Raw genomic sequence first — 21,987 nt, 5'->3', positions numbered from 1 at the left:
TTCATGAAGTCACCTTCCTTGGATCTCCAGAAATCACAGAGTTTGGGGCTTACATTGTCTATTTGCTGGTTGATTGCCTGGCTGGCTTTTTCTCGACCATTCTCATTACGGGCGCCTCTTCTTTCCGTCCGCCCCTGGTTATCACACACGTAATAAGTCTTCAAGAAAGGCTGGAATTCCCTGAGAACAGGTGCGGGGATAGAAGCGTTTTAAGAGGAATGTATCACTGCCTCCGTCTTGCAGGAAGGATGTCTGGGTACCAAGAAACCTCCACCTATAAATGCAGCCCATGGCACTCACTCTCCGCAGAGGCTTACAGGGATGTATTTATGTCCATAAGATGCGTGCGGTGGCACCGGAAGATGCTGAAATTCACCTTGTTATACATCTGTCCTCTCTTCCCTCCTTTGAACTTCTGGCTGGAGTCCTTTCTTAGGTTTGTGGTTTTTTTTTTTTTTTTTTTTTTTCGGCACGCAGGCCTCTCACTGCTGTGGCCCCTCCCGTTGCGGAGCACAGGCTCCGGACGCGCAGGCGCAGCGGCCACGGCTCACGGGCCCAGCCGCTCCGCGGCACGTGGGATCCTCCCGGACCGGGGCACGAACCCGTGTCCCCTGCATCGGCAGGTGGACTCGCAACCACTGCGCCACCAGGGAAGCCCTTGCTAATATGACAGATTGTCATGAGTGATTTCACTTCCTCATGCTTTCCCTACTCTCACTATATAATCTTGCCTCGTTTTTTTAAAAAAATCTGAGAACCAGAGTATGTCAGCTGCCCAGCAGTTTGTTTTTAAGTTGGAAGTGGTCTTTCTAAAAGAATGTAAATGAATTTCATAGTTGGACAGAATATACTGGAAGGAAATTCTACTTTTATTCTTTAATAAATGAAATCATACAACAAAAGAAAAACAAGCCTTCTTGAGATAGGAAACGTTCTCTTTTCTGCAGAGTGGTATCTATAGAGATGTGGGGGAAAAAAGGTCTAAAACATTTGACAGGCTGGATACAATAGAAGCTGTGCTTCTTGTCAGCCAAGTGACGTGGGGCAAATTTCTGCTTCAACTGCATTCATAAAATGCAATAGACTCACATGTAGAAAACAAACAAGGCTACCAAGAGGGAAAGGACGGGGAGGGATAAATTGGGAGATTGGGACTGACATATATACACACTACGATATATAAAATAGATAACTAATAAGGACCTACCGTATAGCACAGGGAACTCTACTCAATACTCTGTAATGACCTCTATGGGAAAAGAATCTAAAAAAAGTGTGGATATATGTATAACTGATTCATTTTGCTGTACACCTGAAACTAACACAACATTGTAAATCAACTACACTCCAGTAAAAATTTTTAAAAATTTAAATGGAAGGTATATCACATATCAAAATGATACAAACCTTTGCCATTCGTCAAAACACTCTAAAATGGATCACTAATTAACCATTGTCCCAAAATGAAGGTATAAATTATAAAATTCTGGCTGCAAATATAGTTACTTAAAAATTTCTTCTGTATCTTCCTCCTTATTTTCTGGATCTTCCTCTCAATATTGCTGTGAGCCTAAAACTTCTCTTGAAAAAGTATTTATATACATATAAAAAAATTATTTTCTCCCGTCCCCAATAGCCAATAATCAAAAGACTTACTGGGCAATAGGTGTTTTTAATCATTAGATTATTTAACCACTAGGGGGCACACTCATATAGCCACGAACTTGTCAGACTCAAAATCCTGAAACAACTTTTTAAAATGTATACATTTCTTTCATTTCTATAAAGGTAACATAAGTTTTTTGTTGTTGTTGTTGTTTTTTTTATGGATCTTGACATGGATTCTGGGACTACCGAGGCTTGCTGGGGTCACGCAGCTGACCATGACAAGTCAGTTTAAACTTCATTCCTAAAAAAGGAATTTGCAAGGGACAGACACACTTTTCAACTCTTCACCTTCCATTGGATCAAGAAGTTCACCCCCACCTGCCTTGTGCATCTTAAAGAATATAATTTATAGACGCCCCTCAAACCGGTAATAACTTTGGTGGGATAGGATGTGTGATGTAAATGTTCTGATATAGGATTAGCAGAAAGCAAACGTTACAGAAAAACAGACAGAGGGCATAATCAAAGTGCGTGATTCAATATCCGGATTTTTCTGAGTAATAATATATTGATTACAATGTATTTGACTCATTCATCCCGTCACTGGAGAGCCTTAATCGAGCACTTAGATGAATCCGGGCACTGAGCCAGGTACAGAACAAAGATGCACCCTTTCTTCTGTCTGGAGACCCTCTTGCTCCAGGAATGAAAAAACAAAACAAAAGAAACAAAAATGGGAGGTGAGGTTTGCACACAAGTAATTCCAATATGCTTTGCTGCCATAAGTACCCCTTCTGGTCTTGGATACAAATTATCTAAGGAAACAGTGCCTCTTCCTGGAATGGCATTCGAAAATCCAAAATGTTTTTTTTTTTTTTTTCATGAAACTTGACTTTTTTAAATGTAAATCCGTATTTACTTCTAAGTGAAACGAGCATGTTCCAATAGTTACGGCATAGGATGATGAACATTACACGTTTTTGGTAAAATTATATATAAGGAGAGAAAGAAAACTCTCAATGTTAGACGAAGTCATTCTAACATTTGAAACTTGAAGGAAAAACTTTCTCTCCCATCCCACGTCCAGTGGGAAGTCCAGTATCGCCCCCAATATCTCTGTGAGTTCCTGACCATTTACGTTCCCACGCTCATGTCTGATTCTGAGTTCTCGCTTCTTTTTAACTCTTGTGCCTTGCCTCCCCTGGTCCAAACGTGGTCCCCATTCCTTATTCTCCCGAACCATTTCTTTATCCATTCAAACTGTCACAGACCCAGTATTTGTGTTTATTGTGGGGTCTCTACACGAGTGGAGCTTGCCTTCTCACTCAAGGCATTCGTGGGTGTGTTACTGATGAGTGAATGCACCCATTAGGCCCCCTTGATGAAACGTGACTTTGTTTTTTTTTTTTTTTTTTTTTTTTTTTTTGCATTATGCGGGCCTCTCACTGTTGTGGCCTCTCCCGTTGCGGAGCACAGGCTCTGGATGCGCAGGCTCAGCGGCCACGGCTCACGGGCCCAGCCGCTCCGCGGCACGTGGGATCCTCCCGGACCGGGGCACGAACCCGTGTCCCCCGCATCGGCAGGCGGACTCTCAACCACTGCGCCACCAGGGAAGCCCTGAAACGTGACTTTGGATGCTCCTGGGTTTCAGGAGAAAATTCTGACTCCAGGATGGACTTCCAGATGGTGAAGACGCCCAGGCCTGGGCCTATGTGATCAACTCGGAGCAAACGGCTTTGGAAAGTCCAGCCTCTGGCCAGAAGGAGCTTCCTTAACACTGTTCCAGAAAACAGGGGGAGATACAGAAGAGCCCGCATCTCCGAAAAGTGCAGTCCGCCTGGGTTGCCTGGATTCCTTGAGGTGAAGGTTCTTGGCCGAGGGGGCAGCGGTCCAGCCACCTCTGGCTGGTGCGATGGACATCTTCCAGCCGCGTTTTCCAGGGTGGCCAGCAGGTTGTGGCAGAATGGAAGATATACAGATTTCGGATTCAGAAGGCTTCTTGTTGCTGCCCCCAAAATGTCCTACTCAATTGTCCATTTGCCTTTAGACAACAGGCAGGCAAACTTCCACTCAGGAAATGCAAAACACCCCCCTGCCCCTGCGTCTCCGGCGCCCGTATCCTTTCTGTAAGCCGCAAAGAAAATCCCTGCTTTTTGGCAGAATTTTAATCAGTGATTCAAACTTCCTAACTTTCACCCGGAGAGCAAAACTTAGGTCCCTGTTGAAGGAACGTTTCCAAAAATCTAGACACAAGCAACACACACGTTTGAGGGCATTGTTTCATTATCTTTAAACCCAGGCTGGTTCCGAGTCCGAATGATTATGCCTCGGGCAAGTTCAATCTTTGTCTGCCCTGATTTGCGGTCAGGACTGGCTGTATAATTTGCAGGGTCCAGCATAGAATGGAAACGCCAGGCTCCTTCTTTAAGAAGGCTTAATCATGTTGAGACGGTGATAGCAGAGTATTAAGCCAAGTGCAAGGAGGCCCTTCTAAGAGGGGGACCGTGTAGGACACTTAAGCGCACACATCACAAAGCCTGCCCTGCTGGTGGGTGTCAGCTCTCTGAATCTCTCCTAGAATCTGAAGTGGCCTTCTTGGACAAGCTTCAGTCCTTGTCAAAAGCGTCTCTGAAGTTTTAGGTGGGGCTGGACAAGCACAGACCTGTTCCTAGACTTCTCACGTTTAAGGTAAAAGCTTTATTTTGGCTGAGCACCAAAAGACGGGACGGAGCCAGCAATGCGAAGAGCCGGGAGTGGAGGGCGAGACGTGGAACTAGGGTTTATGGCCAAAGCGGTGTGGCTTCCAGCAACTCTGTGCTGGTCTTTGGCTCTTGCCTTCTGAGGACATGAATTCAACAAGTTCACTCTTTATTTCTCCCCTGAGGCCCCAAGAATGCCAACCGATGCTCCTTTAAAGAACGGAGTAAGTTCAACATCATTTGCCGTCTGTGCCGATAAAGTTATTACCTACAAGGGACGGATGCGTGACCAGGTAAAATCGGGAACTGACCGTCTCTCTTTTATTTTTCCCCCAGAAAATCGTTGCCAATTTAATTAAGAATATTTTATATTTTGGATAAACAAATACAGCCATGGTACGCAGCTATGCGGCCCAAAGGACTCCTTCCTTACTGTTACTGAGCTATGGACAAAATCTCATAAAAGTGTTTCTGTAGAGCAATTTTTGTTACATTAGCAGAGCTGTCTGTAGCTAGATCATGAAATGGCATTGTGACATGGAACTGAGCATTACGGTGATTTAGATAAAATACTTTTCTAGGAGGGTAGTCAAGTGGTGGCTCCTGGTGGCATTTTAGGAGAAAAAAATCAGAAGCTGCTTCTACATTTCAACTCTTAGAACATGACCACACCTCTTTTTTTTTTTTTTTTTTTCCGATTGGCAATATGACATTCTTTTTCTTTTTTTCTTTTTCAGGTACTTCAAAGAACTCTCCATGATATTCAGGATAAAGAGGTCCTGTTAGTGCAACCAGAAAAAAACCCTCGTGAAAGAGGCAAGTAAATACAATTCAAAACAGACAACGACCTCCAAACCCAACTTCATTGCATGGAATTGAGATTCCAGGGGAGTAGAAAGTAACCAGATGCAGAGAACCATTTCTTATGCTTGATTCCGGTGCTCAAGATGATGAAAGAATTCTTATTTACACAACTTACGACCACACCTGTTTTGATGTCATTCTTTTAGCTCATGAATTCAAGGCAGCTTTGAAGCCGATTTTTCACCTGTTTTATATATTCATTCAACAAACACTTAGGAGAGTGTGCTAAGGACTTGAACAGTTCCTACCTAATGAATGCTGAGAGAAGTGAGTTTCTTAGGATGCAAGATGGACGGATATGTAGTTACACCCTCCTGGCTGTCAAGTGGGTTTTGGACTAAACAAGAGTGGAGATGCCAATGAGAAAGGCGTCGCAATCAGGAGATATTTAGGTTAAAGCAACAAGACAGAGAGAGTAGATTAGAGCCACACCCTCAGATGAATCTACTTCAATATTTTCCTTTCTTCCTGGTTCTGAACCATCTTTGAGAAAGAAGCTGTACTCTCATGAAGGGTCTTCTTCTTTGAGCTTTTGGTCCATTAATAAAGGGCCAGAATGGAACCACCTCAAGGCTGAGTAAGGAGCTAAACCCCACCTCGGTATCTGGGGGAATTATATGGGGCCGTTGCAGGGGGAAGTAGCCTGAACAGATGAAGCCTGTGGTCACCCACCAAACTGCAGAGAAATAACTTCCAGATCTGGGGGATGTCCTTTCACAGGGCATTTCCGTAGAGTGATATGGACAAAACTTCTGGCTTGGACAGCTAGTAAGTATAATCTGGACCATATTTCTTTGCCAAAAATTGAGTCAAGAACTGCCATGGCTTCCTGTAAAGCATGGCTAACTGGATTCTGGGGCATTGTGAACTCCACTCCTGGCTCTGTCTCTCACTGATGTTATGGTTTGAGGCAAGTTCACGAAAGTGGTCGGTGGGAACGTTTCTACAGATCTCACTGCTTATTGCTTTTTTTTCCCCTTCCAGCTCTATTGAGATATAATTTATATACAGCACTGTATACGTTTAGTGTAATGATTTACATACATTATGAAATGATTATCACAATAAGCTTAGTGAACACCAGTCATCTCATAGACATAAAATTAAGTGGAAAAAATATATTTTTTCCTTGTGGTGAGAACTCTTAGAATTTACTGTCTTAACAAACTTTCATATATAACATGCGGCACTGTTCACTATATTTACCATGTTGTACCTTACATCCTTAGTACTTATTTATCCAGGAACTGGAAGTTTGTACCTTTTAAAACATTGAAGTACAGTTGATTTACAATATTTTATTAGTTTCAGGTGTACAGCACAGTGATTCAATCTTTTTATAGATTTTACTCCATTTATAGTTATTATAAAATATTGGCTCTATTCCCTGTGCTGCACAATATATCCCTGTAGCTTATTTATTTTGTACATAATAGTTTGTACCTCTTACTCCCCTCCCCCATCTCTCCCCTCCTCCCTTCCCTTTCTGCACTGGTAACCACTAGTTTGTTCCCTGTATCTGTAAGTCTGCTTCTTTTGTGTTATACTCACTAGTTTGTTGTATTTTTTAGATTCCACACATAAGTGACATCATATAGTATTTGTCTTTCTTTGTCTGACTTAGGTCACGAAGCATAATGCCCTCCAGTTCCATCCACATTGTTCCAAATGGCAACATTTCATTCTTTTTCGTGGCTGAGTAATATTCCACTGTGTACATGTACCACATCTTCCTTATCCACTCATCTGTTGATGGACATTTAGGTGGCTTCCATATCTTGGCCATCGTAAACAGTGCTGTTATGAACACTGGGGTGCGTGTATCTTTTCAAATTCGTGTTTTCATTTTGGGGGGATATATACCCAGGAGAGGAGTTGCTGGGTCATGTCTTGACTTCACTCTCTCCAGCTACATTCACCCCTCAGCATTCTTTCTCCCCAGTCACATTCCCCATCTCTTTACCTTTTCTGTTTCCAACATTTTCTTGAAGATAGGCATCCACACTTGACCAAAAAATGAATAAAAGTCTACTCAAGCCTGAGGAGTCTATAAGAGTTGCATGTTGATTGTTATACCTCCAACTGATAACATATTATCACGTTACTCATTTGAACACCCCCAGAGCTATGTCGTAAAGTCATTTGAACACCCCCAGAGCTACGATGTAAAGACGTTTGGTGAATGGGCTCATATTGTTACTATAGGTTTTGATCTATACCTCTAGTCTTTATGGGGAATGGTAAGAAGGTCTAAAGAGAGAGGAAAGAGCCATCTCATTACACCGTCTGCCAGACATCGGGTTTGGACTTGGCTTTGTTGGTTCCGTCACAGAGCAAACAACAAAGAGGGGGGGGCGTATTCTGAATCCACGTGGTGTACGTTTGTCTGCTTTGTACGTGAGCCCAGGAGACACCACTTGGGGGCCCTTCTCAAAGCTGAAGAAGAATTTCCAGAATGCTTGTGTTATCCTGCAGGAGCCAGGGGACACAAGAATAGAAGAGAGAGTGCCAGTGTTTTTTCAGATATACACCCAGGAGTGGGATTGCTGGATCATATGGTAGCTCTATCTTTAGTTTTTTTGAGGAACCTCCTTACTGTTCTCCATAGTGGCTGCACCAAGTTACATTCCCACCAACAGTGCAAGAGGGTTCCCTTTTCTCCACACCCTCTCCAGCATTTGTTGTTTATAGATTTTCTGATGATGCTCATTCTAACTGGTGTGAGGTGATACTTCACTGTAGTTTTGATTTGCATTTCCCTGATGATTAGCGATGTTGAGCAGCTTTTTGTGTGCCTGTCGGCCATCTGCATGCCCTCTTTGGAAGAGTGTCTATTCAGTTCTTTTGCGCGTTTTTCAATCAGGCTGTTGGTCTTTTTGATGTCACGTTGTATGAGCTGTTCATATATGTTGGATGTTAAATCCTTATTGGTCACCTCACCTGCAAATATTTTCTCCCATTCCGTGTTGTCTTTTCATTTTGTCCATGGTTTCCTTTGCTGTGCAAAAGCATTTACGTTTTGTTTTGTTTTTTTTGCGGTACGCGGGCCTCTCACCGTTGTGGCCTCTCCCGTTGCAGAGCACAGGCTCCGGACGCGCAGGCGCAGCGGCCACGGCTCACGGGCCCAGCCGCTCCGCTGCACGTGGGATCTTCCCGGACCGGGGCACGAACCCGTGTCCCCTGCATCGGCAGGCAGAGTCTCAACCACGGCGCCACCAGGGAAGCCCCTAGCTTTTATGTTTGATTAGGTCCCATTTGTTTTCTTTTGCTTTTATTTCCTTTACTTTAGGAGATGGATCCAAAAAATATTGACAGCACCAGTGTCACTGCAATGATTTCAAAATCAGACCTGCTCCCGATTGAAGGCACACCTTCTCATTATTAGGATGACAACTATATGGATCTATAAATTTCCAAAAACCACAATCCGCTGGGAAAAGCTCACACACTAAACACATTATACTTGTTTTCCCATGTGCATCTGCGTTTCCTACTTTCTGTTAAAGGGAAGGCACCCTACCCTGCCTGGTTACTTTCCTACAGGAAGCATCTCCGACAGTTGGAAGTTGGTAGACAGATGCATCGTCTCCATTCTTTTCTGTGTGCAATTCTAAGAGTGGTAGATGTAGCAGAGAGGAGAGCATATGGGGGACAATTTTTATTATGTCAGGAAAGCAAGACTCAGCCGGCAGTCCCCACACACCTCCTTTGAGAGGCTGTAGCGTCTGAAAGTGCCAGTGAAGCCCAGACATACACAGCATCACTTCAAAACAGCCACACAGCCTTCCTCTTTTCCAGGAGAGGTTTCTGCATCAAGGGACCAAGGAGACGGGTGTAGCTAAAAACTTAAAAGGCAGGAGTTCCAAGAAAGTGTTTGTATGAGTTTCCCGGGGCAGCTGTAACAAAAATGACCAAAACTGGGGGCTTAAAACCACAGGCATCCATCCTCCCCCGTCCTGGAGACCGGACGTCTGAGGTCAAGGTGTTCCAGGGCCGCGCTCCCTCCAGAGGCTCCAGGGGAGGGTCCTTCCCGCCTCTGCCAGCTTCTGGGGGCTCCAGGCGTCCCTGGGCTCGTGGCCGCCTCCCTCCCGTCTCTGCCTCTGTCTTCCTGGGGCTTCTCCTCTGTGTCTGGGTCTCTCCTCTCCTGTGTCTTAGAAGGACCCTGTCATGGGAGTTAGAGCCACCCTCATCCAGATGACCTCATTTCAAAATCCTTCACTTTATTCCATCTGCAAAAATCTTTTTTCCAAATAAAGTCGCTTTCAAAAGTTCTGGGCTTAGAACCTGGACATATTTTTTTTAGGAGTCACCATTCAAACCACTACAGTTTCCATATTAGGCATTTGCCTGGCGGCCAGTGGATTAAGGTGGGTTTCTGTGTGTTTTTAAAGGTTGAAGAGGCAGCAGTAAAAATAATGTTATTCCTGACATACCACCTGGTATTTTAGCACCATAAAATTTCCCTAGATTTGCTTAATGAATCTTTACAATAAACAGCAAGCAATCGACTGTTCCATGTTTGATTTGAGTCTTGGATGCAGTAAAGGGAAATCTTAAAAGTCATTAAAAATCTCACTATCTCCTGATGGCTCACCAGACACCTTTCGTGCTTCAGAAACAGCAAAAGAAATATAATTTCCAAGAGTGAGAGCAAGCAGAATTCCACGTAGACATCTACGTCAATGGAAAACATAGCTGGGTAGACGCGGCTAGGAAAACGAACAGAGAGTAATTTTCAAGATTTCCTTTCATTAAAAACAAAGCTTCCTGGTTCAGAGATAAAGGAAAGTGAAGCGCATTTTTTTTTTTTTTTTTTTTTTTTGGTAAAGGAAAGAATTCTAAGATTTGGAGTAAACTGCTTGATATTGGCAGGAAAAGGATGGCTGGAAATATAAAAGTGCCATCTCAGTTCAAGGTGACTCTGCAATGGTTCTTTGAAACTCCTCTTGTATCCTACGTTACTCTGATTGATCTACGCAATATCAGAGCACAGGAAACCCATAGGGACCCATGGTTTACACATCCGTGTGGGATTCTGTGAATAAAGAAATGTGTCTATCAATACAGGTTATTGGTAAAGTTAAATAAACATCCTTGGTCTTCATGTCTTTCTGGCTTTGCCAATGCTTGGTATACACCCACCTCCAGTTCTAGAGGATGTATATTATCTCTCACATCATGGATCAGAGCAGATTTTCAAAAAGCAAGCGGAAATTCCACTCCCATGAAAAAAAAAATTCTTCCATTTCAAACAGTATAAGCCCAACTGGTGCTTTTGAAGCAGCGGGATCAACTCAGAGACTAAACTGTTTAGTTCTCTAATCATCAGCTGTAGAGTAGAAATATTAACGGAAATTGCTAAAATGTTGGAAAAACTCTGAACAGATGGATATACCGTAAACCATAAGATGTCCATGACCTTTACCAAAAGCAGGTGAGAGTCATTTTAAAATGTGATGATGAAACTACAGCTAGATTTTGTTAAAAGGTCTATGGCAGATTTTATTTATATCAGACGAATGTTAAGTTAATCATTGCCTCTAGTTAATGCATATCCCAGATCTTGTGACAGTGTGCATGAAATCTAGACTCACTTGCTGTTTTTGCAGAGTTACATGGAATTGTTTACTGAGTCCAAATGGAATTACAGCTTAGCTGGTTTCCCTGCTGAAGGGCTCTGATCATTTCCTGAAGGGAAAAGAATGTGAACTCTTTGCAGAAGCAGCCTACACAGCACATTCTCTTGGAAACGCAGTGGCTGTTCGATTTTTCATGTTTATGTCCATGTGGTCACTTGGAAATGTGATGAATTTCTACAGATAAATAGTTAGATGAGAGATAGATAGAGGGCGATAGATAGAGATAGGGATAGACATAGAATGGATGGGTGAGTAGATAAATAGGAGACAGAGAGATGACAGGTAGGTAGGTAGATAGATGGATGATAGGTAGCTAGAACACGGATAATAGGTAGATGACAAATGACAAATAATGATACTAGATGATGGATAGATAGATAGAAATAGATAACACAAAACGTCTGGCCAACAAGATAAAGGACAGAATAAGTATACTGAACCTAAACTTTCCACATACCGCTGCATCTTGCTGGCACAAGGGGTAGCCTCCGACTTTTCACACCCAGAGCCCTCACACCTGGCCGTTCTCCGCAGTGAGCTGCATATTTACACCGGGAATAACAGCAGTTACGATGGGACCAGAAAAGTAAGTGCAGAAGCTGCCTTACGGTGGACCCGAGGACAATAGGATTGGGTTTCAGCTACCGCAGCAACTGTCCTGGCTGCACCTCTGCCCTGCGCGACCTCAGCCCTCGGCCAGGCGGTCCCCCTGGCTCAGCTCTGCATGGGCCCCTGTTCTGTATGCCTCACAGGGACCCACAGGGAAATGCACAGGAGATCCCATAAGTAACGGACACAGTATTTAGCAGCATAATTCATTCGCAAGTCAATCAGGTTGAAGTGAACACATTTGGATATACTAAGCCCGTTGAACACAGAAAGCGCTTCTGGTGAAGCAGAATTGCGTCATCGAACCAGTTACGGTGAGGGGAAAAAAACGGCATACAGGCAAACAGTTAGGCCGTTTTTAAAACTATATGTGATTGTATTTAGAGTTTGTTCGACACATAGACGTAGGAAAACACGGAGGACTTTCTTAACCTTCTATTTTATACTGGAGTGTAGTTGATTTACAAAGCTGTGTTAGTTTCAGGGGTACAGCAAAGTGATTCCGTTATACAGATACATGCATCTAGATGCTGTTTCAAATTCCTTTCCCCTTTAGGTTGTGACTTAGCACTGAGCAGAGTTCCCTGTGTTATAGGGTAGGTCCTTCGGGCTTTCTGTCTTGTATGCCTTGCACGCAGAGCTCGTATCCCATAATAAGCACCTAGGTCGAGTTTGTCAAATGAATCGACAAATGTGCAAAATGAGTGGTGTGAGTCCTGCCCCTTGCTTGGCATCGGGTACAGCACGTTTTCCAATATACGTCAAAGTTTTCACAGATAATAAACTGTATTATTATTATTGCGAGTAGACTTTACTTCTTAGAGAGGTTTTATGTCCACAGAAAAATTGAGCAGAAAAGGCCCTTCCCTGGAGGTCCAGTGGTTAAGACTCCGTCTTCCAATGCAGGGGGGCACGGGTTCGAGCCCTGGTCGGGGAAGTAAGATCCCACATGCCGCGTGCAGTGTGACCAAAAATTTTTTAAAAATTGAGTAGAAGATACAGGGATTCCCCCTACATCCCTTACGCCCCAGCACCCACGCACGATCTCCCCCACTATCAACATCCCCACCAGACGCTACATTCTTTATGAGTGATGAACCTCCATGGACACGGCACCATCACCCAGAGGCCGTAGTTTACCTTAAGCTTCACTCTTGGTGTGGTACATTCTATGGGTTTGGACAGATGTGTAATGACATTACAGTATCAGAGTATTTTCACTGCCCTAAAAGTCCCCTGTGGTCCACCTATCCAGCCCTCTTCCCTTCTTAACCTCTGGCAACCACCGATAATTTTACTGTATGCATAGCTTTGCCTTTTCCAGAATGTCACAGAGTTGGAATCCTGCACTACATGGCTGATAGTCAATTTTTGAAGTAATGTACCAAATTCTTTTCTTGGAAAGGAAACGTTTCTTTCTTTGATCAAGGCAATGCTTGAACCGCCGCCATGTGCCGGACATTTTATTGACATTACCTCATTTAATTATTCCAACATCCTCGTGAATTGGGTCTAAACATCAGCGTAGCTCAGAGATTCCAAGTTCAGGCAGGATATGAGGGAGGGAGGGCCCCGAATTGCAACTGCTTTGTCATTCACTCCATCGCTGCTTAAGGAGACCCCAGAGTCTGCTGTTGACTTTTAGGGTCCGTGACCTTACACCCACTCTATCCCTAGCCAATCGTGTGTTCTGAGACACCTTAAAATCTCCTCGGAGCTGAGATTTCATAGAAGTTAAATGTCCTAAGGTGAGGGGTCTTATTTAGGAAATAAGAACAAGGCTACCTGAGTATACAATTCATGTTTTATTACCTCCGCTCTTCTGCTTGATTGCATTTCCTACGTACAAGTGGGGAAGACCAAAAGAATTTTGCACAAATGCCTTGTGCAGACAGAGCTATTAGAAAAATCAAAGGAGGCAGGGCCTAATTTAATAAGCAAAACGTTCTGCCTGGTTCTGTGCACACACGGGAGAAGTCTTAAATTTTCATTTGGTAGCATAATTGGAAAGAAGTCTTTCCTCTCTCTTGGACATTGTATGTGGATTTTACCCTACCGTACAGTTTTGGGCAGTCAAATAAAACACAAAAAGGTTATGGGTCTTGTCATATCCTGCCTAAAGTAAACAAGAGAGCGATTCAGAAATTTCTGAGCGGCTCTGGGGGACACTCATTGGGTCTGTCCTGAGCGTGTGAATTTGTATGGGAATCCCAGAGTTTCCTCTTTCTTCACATGCCCTTCCCTTCAGTTCTCTGGGGCCCCTTCTCGTAATTAGTAGCTTGCAAGTCCCTTCCGGCCCTTCAGATGAAGTCCCTATAACGTCATTGCATGCAAATAAAGAAGGAAATGCAATGTCTACATACAATAAAGGAGAATTAAAGGTGAATGAGCTCTGTTATCATTTGTACGTCCCTCCGTGTAAATGCTTGGGCGTGCGATTTCACCAAGCTTATGTTAAAGTAACCACGTGCTTGGGTTAGCTCCCACTGAATATATCTGAGTTTCAGAGACATCGCAAGGGGAAAAGCCATTTATATAAGATGGTGCACACATGAAACAAACAGCTGGAGGGTGGACACACACATATAATCAAGGAAAATAAATACAGATGACAAATATTTGTGTAGGATAGTCGAAAGGAACATCAGACAGAAATAGCCACAGGCGGCCAAGAAAAAGCACAGATGGTGAAGAGATGTAAAATAAAGCAGAGGCTGTTTTCACCCCGGAAGTGGTCATGGTTCTACGTGTAGAATCCAGGTGGGTTCCCGTGTCTTGATCGTGAAAGCAGGGATGCCAAGATCAGCAGGAACCAGCCGCCCCCTCCCCCCGCCTTGCAGCCCCACACTCTTGCGCCCGGGGGTTTGCGGAAAATAAACGTGTCAACGTGCATCCGTGATGTCCGCCCTGGTTTTTCCCCAAAACAAAAGAAGTCTGCTCTTGGGCTCTCAGATTCCATCACTGGCGCACTGCCAAATGCTGAGCTATGCAAACGGGGCAGCGCCTCTCCAAAGCGGGGAAAGAAGTCTCAACTTGTCTCAGAACCTTTCTGATTAGATGGATTCGATTGTGCTTTGGTTTCCAAGGTTTTGTTTGTTTGTTCGTTTGTTTTTTGCGGTACCCGGGCCTCTCACTGCTGTGGCCTCTCCCGTTGCGGAGCACAGGCTCCGGACGCGCAGGCCCAGCGGCCACGGCTCACAGGCCCAGCCGCTCCGCGGCACGTGGGATCCTCCCGGACCGGGGCACGAACCCGCGTCCCCTGCATCGGCAGGCGGACTCAACCACTGCACCACCAGGGAAGCCCTTCAAAGTTATTGTTAAGGCTGTTAGCTCATCCTAAAGTAAATACGGCTAATGTTTTGTATTGACTGCAGGTGGATTCATTACCCAGTACGGTGGTCGGATCTAATTGATCTTTGAGTGCAATCAACATGATGTTGTCAAATAATCCATGAAGACTGACATCCAACACGTTTTTAAACATCCAAAAGAGAGAAATTTACTTCTGTCAAGTTTTTTCTTTTTTTTTTGAGCCTATCTGCATCTAACTCTTGTAAAGACAGAAGTATCCAGAAAGATTATTTATAAATAATGTAAGTATGATGATAAACGCTATGATAATCCCCGTAACATTAACACTATTTAACTGAATCAAGATTTATACACACATGCCAAATAGCGAACAAAATGTCTGAAAACAATTTCATTTTCTCTAAATGAAATTTCTCTAAATGAAATTGCTTTCTTGTTCCGTGGTGTAGAAGAATCTCTCCTCCATCAGAACTCTCTTAACTTCATCACTAACGGTGATAAGCACACTCCTTCATTTGTAGTCTTTTCCTAAGATTTTTGGGCCGTCGTGTCCAGTCCATTTGAATCGGGCCATCGGCTGCTCACATGCCCAGCAGAAGTTTCTGAAAGCTGGCTAACGGTCCATCTGTTGCCCGGATGATTACGGGGGGCAAAAATATTTTATCGCCTTTAAGTAACTTCAAGAGTTTTAAATATTGGCAACCCTCTGTCCCTCCTGTCAACAATTTTTAACGTGACCTTTCCTCTTTGACTCTTTTATTACTCATGAACCTCACATATGTTCTCAGTAAATCCTCCTCTATTTGTATGAGAATTTGCTTCACGTGTAAACCCGAGTGGGGTCCTACTCTCCGATCGTTCTGAAAGGGTTTTCTACAGAAGCATCTGATGCAACACCTAGCCGTCGTGCGGTAAGCGGTGGGTGGTTCCTCATCCTGCTGTACCTTGTCTGAAGGACACTCCCCGCAGATGACAGTCAGGTACTAAATCATTCTGAAAACAGCAAGAGGCTCCCCCAGATTTCCAGATCTTCCTCAGGGGGACCTCATGCCACCCCTCTTGAGAACCAGAGCTCTGAGGACCGTTGAGGAGAGGGAAGAGGGTGGAAGGCATTCAGAAAGGACTCCTTGTAGACTCAGAATGTATACAAGTATCAAAATTAAAATTAGAGAGTGTATGGAATGTAAATTTCCGCAGCCACTGTGGGAAACAGTATAGAGCTTTCTCCAAAAACTAAAAATAGAGCTACCATATGATCCAGCAATCCCACTCCTGGGCGTATATCTGGAAAAGACAAAAAGTCTAATTCGAAAAAATACATGCACCCCAGGGTTCATAACAGCACTATTTACAATAACCAAGACATGGAAGCAACCTAAGTGTCCGTCGACAGATGACTGGATAAAGAAGGTGTGGTACAGGTACACGATGGAATATTACTCGGCCATGAAAAAGACGATGGACCTAGAGATGATCATACTAAGTGAAGTGAGTCAGACCGAGAAAGATAAATATCATATGATTTCACTAATATGTGGAATCTAAAGAAATGAACTTATTTACAAAACAGAAGCAGACTCCCAGACATAATAACAAACTTATGGTTACCAAAGGGAAAAGAAGGTAGGAGGGATACATTTGGGAGTCTGGGATTAGCAGATACACATTACTCTAAATAAAATAGATAAACATATATATTCTTCTTCAGATTCTTTTCCATGATAAAATACTGAGTAGAGTTCCCTGTGCTATACCTACTGTACACATAGCGCAGGGAAGTCTACTCAGTATTTTGTGATAACCTGTAAGGGAAAAGAATTTGAAACAGGATGTGTATATACGTATACATGTAACTGAATCATTTTGCTGTACACCTGAAAGTAACACAACCTTGTAAATCTAGTATACTTCCCATTTGGGGCCATGCACATGGTGGAGCTGACCCAAATCTCCCTCCACCCCATGGAAGCCCAGTGGAGGGTGTGGATGCATTTATACAAGGAGCCCAGGGTTTCCCAGGAGGGATGGCATCCAGAAGTTCAAGGCTTCCCAAGCATCTCTGTTAGACTGAGGCCAGCTGTCAGGGATGGAAGACAAAGGCCCCTGACCCCAAACCCCAAGCATCATGAGCGACCCCTTTCCCCCAGAAAGACCACAGCAGTGATCCCGGAGAGGCAGCAGGGAGCGGTGGCGTGGAGTGAGATTGAGATCTGAATTCCCCGCCCAGGAGCTGAACCTGGGAAGCCTGGATGAAAACCAGGAATGCTAGACACCGCACCCCCTGGCTCTTGCCCCCAGTGAAAAATGCATTTCTCACGGAGGTAAAACTGTAAAGACAGGTACAAAGTTTATGATTAGGGACATAGCACAACACGTGGAAGAGCACACACAGAAACGGTTTGCGTGCTTAGTTAAGACAGAAGCAGGGCAGAGACGCACACCCGGAGAGAAAGGGTGTGGGCGTCCTCCCGAACCAGGAGAAGCCCTTTAGTAAAGAAAGAGGCGGTTAAGTCATGTATATGGGGCAGTTCTTCCGGGTCTCTGTTTACCTTTGGCCAGAAATCCGTGGAAAGCCATAAATGTGCATCTCCTGTGGAAATGCACAGTCACAGCCAACGATCTTTTCTTTTTCACGTTTGAGGAAGTAACTGATACCTGCTCGTAAAATACTGGATTTCTGGTTCCTAGAACAGGTTTTTACAGCTTTGAGAGAACTTTAAGGGCAACCTTGAGTTACCAAGCTCCAAATCAAACCCAAAGTCCTAGGAAGGTCAACCTTTGATGAGACTCAAAGACTCCAGGTTGTAAAATATATGGTTCAATGAATTTGTAGAGATTTATCTGTATGTTTACAACATACCTGCGGAAGCTGGAAAAGCAGAGATTCACAGCAATTTTAGTGACTCACTCAAGGCTGAGAACCACGTCTTCTGAGAATTCTGCAGATGTTCTTCTCATCCTTGTTTCACCCATGCCCATGAAAAAGAAGGCCGTTTCAGGAACTCACCGTGGTATAAATTGGTATCACCTGGTAGACAAAGTAAAAGCAACTTCGTGAATTGTACAGACTCTTGGACAAAGCAAATCACACTCTAGGAATGCAATGTAAGGAGATATTTTAAATTGTAGGTGCAATCATGTTTACTGTGATGTTGTGTATAGCATTGTAATAAAGGGAAGCAATGTAAATATTTATCAGTGGGAGATGTGACAAATCAATGACAATAAATATATTCAGTAGAATATTATACAGCCAGTGAAAAGGACCGGGCATGCGTTTACATGATAAATTGAAAATACTGTGAAAAGCAAGTTGCAAAGAGTACCTGTCATGGAATGCACTTTATGCTAAAAAAAAGATTTCAATTAATTTACTAAATCCTTACAAGTGTAAAATTATATGTTAAATGATAACTGAGGTTCTAGGGATGGGAAAGAGGAGAGGAGGCCTTCCCTTGTTTTTAATCTTTCTACATACACGTGTATTTAACTATGTTTTGCTTTTTGCCATAAGCATTTTTAACCTGTTTATCTAAAATGGAGGGAGAAAAGAGAGAAAATGGAGATGTAATATTTGGAAAAAGCCTCTTTCTCTTCTATGCTGTGTGCTGCTATTTTATGAATATGCCCTAAGAGCGCCTTGGTGTTCGAATAAGTCTCACGAAAACAGGCAGGAATCTATTGTGAGACCTTTCTAAAAATGATGAAATGATTATGTGTGCTTTTGTATGTGTGATACATCAGCTTGCAACTGCCAGGGAGGAAGAAACTTTCCTGTACCCTTCCAGGCTCTTCTGGCTGGTCTAAATTAAATTAACATGAGACAGATGACCAGGAGAAAATCACACGTTTAATCACATGTACACATGGGAGAGACCCGGGAAAACTGAGTCACTCACCAAAGTGACTGAACCCTTCCCCTTAAATACCATCCTGAGCGAAAGACAAAAGAGCCTGTTGGGGTAGTGATCTGGGACCCCAGAGGGGAGGAAGGCCGTTCCCCTGGAGACGGAGAAGCAAGTGTGTGTAAACAAGTGTTTGCTGGGCCTGCAAAGACAGGGGGACACAGAGAGGACTCTGATCTCTGGGCCCTGCTGAGTTTCCATCCCGCTACATGCCTGGTCCGTATTCTTTGCAGAAACATCTGGCGATGCTCTGTTCTGGGAACAGACGTTTATCTAAATTTTCTAGGGAGTTAAGTTGGGGCTGCAGGTAAAAGAAAGACTTCGTGAGCCTTCTGTTTCTTAGCAGTTGTCAACCACCATTAATCCTCCTTATCCAGCCAAAGAGGTGCATTTTGGGGCCGCAAATCTTACACCCCTACATGATATATAGCTATGAAATTCCTCTTTCGGATGTAAGAAAACAAATCACTCAGCTCCACTTCCAGCTAAGTGAGCATATGCCCCCCTGACTTAGAGGCATATGGGCAAGCTGGCCCCCACCCTCCCATCCCGTACGCCAGGCTGCGAGCTTTTCGGCGGGGAAACAAGATTCAACTCTCATCTGCACAGCAGCCCTCTTTACCTGGCCGGGTAAACAGAAGGGCTGTGGAGAATACGTAGCCTCTCCAAGTTTGTGCAGACTCCACGGTGGACATGTTGATGGCATCACAATCGTTTGGGTGGCCAGAGAGGAGACTTCAGGATGGGCACCTTAGTTCATCAACAAACGCTTTCTTGGGTGGCCGAGATGCGCCAGATGGTGCGCTTGGTACAGAGGGGACCAGGGTGGATTCCTTGACCTTCCTGGGCTTCTCTCTGGGGGTGGGCCGACAGACATATGAACAGGGCTGATGGCCGCTGGTACAGATTACCTTAGCACAGGTGACCGGGACACGGCCCAGGTGTGGGGATACAGGGATCAGAGGAGGCTTCCTGGTGCCTCAGCCCCTGGGGGGGATCCCTGGGGATGAGGGCTACCTGGAGGGTGCAAGGGGTGAGTGTCAGGTGCCACGGCTCAGAGCCAGGAGAGAACGGACATCGTGGGGAGCTAAAGGCAGGCCTCAGAGGGCAGGTAATGAGGGATGCAGAGATGATGGTGATGGAAGAAATGAACACCACCCACAGTAGAACAAGCCACATTTGTCTGTTTGTTTTTTTTTTTAAAAAAGAAGATGTTGGGGGTAGGAGTTTATTCATTCATTTATTTATTTTGGCTGTGTTGGGTCTTCGTTTCTGCGCGAGGGCTTTCTCCAGTTGCGGCGAGCGGGGGCCACTTTTCATCGCGGTGCACGGGCCTCTCACCGTCGCGGCCTCTCTTGTTGCAGAACACGGGCTCCGGACGCGCAGGCTCAGTAGTTGTGGCTCACGGGCCCAGCCGCTCCGCGGCACGTGGGATCCTCCCGGACCTGGGCTCGAACCCGCGTCCCCTGCATCGGCGGGCAGACTCTCGACCACGGCGCCACCAGGGAAGCCCGAGCCACGTGTGTTTACTGAGAGCTTGCTGCAGCAAGGGGGCTGGCCACCATCACCTGCGTTCAGCGGAGACTCGAAGGCAGGCAGAGGAGCGGGAAAGATTAGTGGCTGCAGGATCCCGTGTGCCCTGAAGGAGGGTGGAGCTGTTGGCAAGCAGCCTACTAGAAGTGGGGCGTCGTCCTATGTGACTGGCGAGGGGTGTGCCTATACGCTTGCGCTGGTTGCTCCTAAGCTGGCCATCAGGGCACAGATTAGGGGCAGTGGCAGTTACTGGCCGAGCCCCGGCCCTTTGGGGCTCATTGCTACACAGCTTGCTGGGTGTTCGGGGCAGGTGGCTGCTGGTTGGGCGTCAGAGCTCTGTTTTCGTAGATGGTCAGGCCTTGGTCCATTTGTCTATTCAGTGCCTCAGCGGTCACGATCTGGGAATCATTTGTTGCGAATGACGGGCACCCCCGTGTTTGAGCTCAGGGGATTTTGAGGAAAAGCCTCCTGTTACGTGTTGAATCATTGTCTGACATCCCTTCCATCTTCTGTGCTAGAGAAAACTCAGCTGGGACGGTGATGATTGTCCTGGCTCCGTCTTCAAGTTCGCTAGCGAGCGGGTCCCCGGGGGGTTGTCCGAATCTCTCTGGGGGGGACACGGTGGTTGTGTCTCTTGGGCACCTTCAGACATGTTGTCTCTGAGATGCGGGAGAGGAAACTAAAAAAATGATCCTGGTGCCGTGCCCTGTGGACTGACTCCTTACTCCTTCCCGAAGATTGCACTGTCATTTGGGGGAACCTCCCCAAAGACCGGAATTTTCTCAGCAAGTATCATTGTTAATGCAAACCATCTCGTCAACTAGAAAAGAAAACAGAAAAAGAGAAAGCATGGCCTCAGTTTGCTTCAAAATAGACGATTCTTTGGTTTTTCACCAAGAGGCAGTGCACTAATTGAATTTTAAAATGCTGACCTCGTTCGAATTATTTCAGTGCTTTTGGTGAAAACCGTGGGTCAGGATGGTGTGTGTTTTTCTTCTTCTATAGGCTCCAAAGGCGGGGTGTTTTTGTGAACAGCAGTGTCAGGTTACTCTCAGAACAAAGACCTGCAGTGTGAACTTGGGAGAGGCTGGGGTGGATTTTTTTTTTTTTTTTTAACATCCAGGAATCTTTTATTGGTCACTGGTATGCCAGGTACCAGCACCAGAACGAAAAAAAAGGTGTTTCCACCTAAAAGAGCCCCTTGTCTCTTCATTTGCCTCTTCCTGCAGTGTTTCTCTCCCAACTCTGCAGATCCACAATCACAAGACAGCTTTACTGGTAAGAGATCTTAGGAGGGGAAAAAAAGAACACTCGATCAGGAGGCAAGAAAGCTATGGATAAATCCCCCCCAAATAAAGAAATATTAGTCAGTAATCACTATACCAACTGCCCAGTTTCACATACAGCCTCCCTTTAAGCCTAACATTATCCCATTTTACAGGGGAGGAGGCAACGAGTTCCAAGAGAATTCAACGTTGTTTGAAACTAGCCCATATGCTATATAAGCAGACACCATGAGCACAGCTTCAGTACTACTATTCCTCCTCTTACGACCACCAAGACCAGGGTTCAGACCTGATGGGAAAGGGAACCGGAGGATCTGGGGTGGATTTTAAGGAATAAAGTGAGGAGAAACAGGAGCAGAGGTGAGAGAATTAAAGAGAAATGCACCCAGTTTGTACATGTGTTTACAGCTGGCCAATGTATGCAGATTATACGGCCGATGCTGCCGGAGATCGGACCCAGAAAATGGGGGAGAAGAAAACGTGAATGAGCTCACGGGAGAATAAAATGAAAAACTGACAGTGATGAATTAGG

At 44.8% G+C, this 21,987-nt stretch overlaps 1 non-coding gene across 1 annotated transcript; it reads right to left on the bottom strand.

The window, feature by feature from the left end:
- Nucleotides 1-21,642: 21,642 nt before the first annotated feature.
- LOC131749071 (small nucleolar RNA SNORA61) lies at nucleotides 21,643-21,769 on the bottom strand. The gene has a single exon (XR_009333184.1). It is a non-coding gene; the product is annotated as a small nucleolar RNA SNORA61 (small nucleolar RNA).
- Between the last annotated feature and the right edge of the window lie 218 nt (nucleotides 21,770-21,987).

The sequence above is a fragment of the Kogia breviceps genome, chromosome X, assembly GCF_026419965.1.
Source record: "Kogia breviceps isolate mKogBre1 chromosome X, mKogBre1 haplotype 1, whole genome shotgun sequence".
In the NCBI taxonomy this organism is placed as follows: Eukaryota; Metazoa; Chordata; class Mammalia; order Artiodactyla; family Physeteridae; genus Kogia; species Kogia breviceps.
Note: the sequence above shows the minus strand (reverse complement) of the source record. Positions and strands in the feature narration are given on the sequence as shown.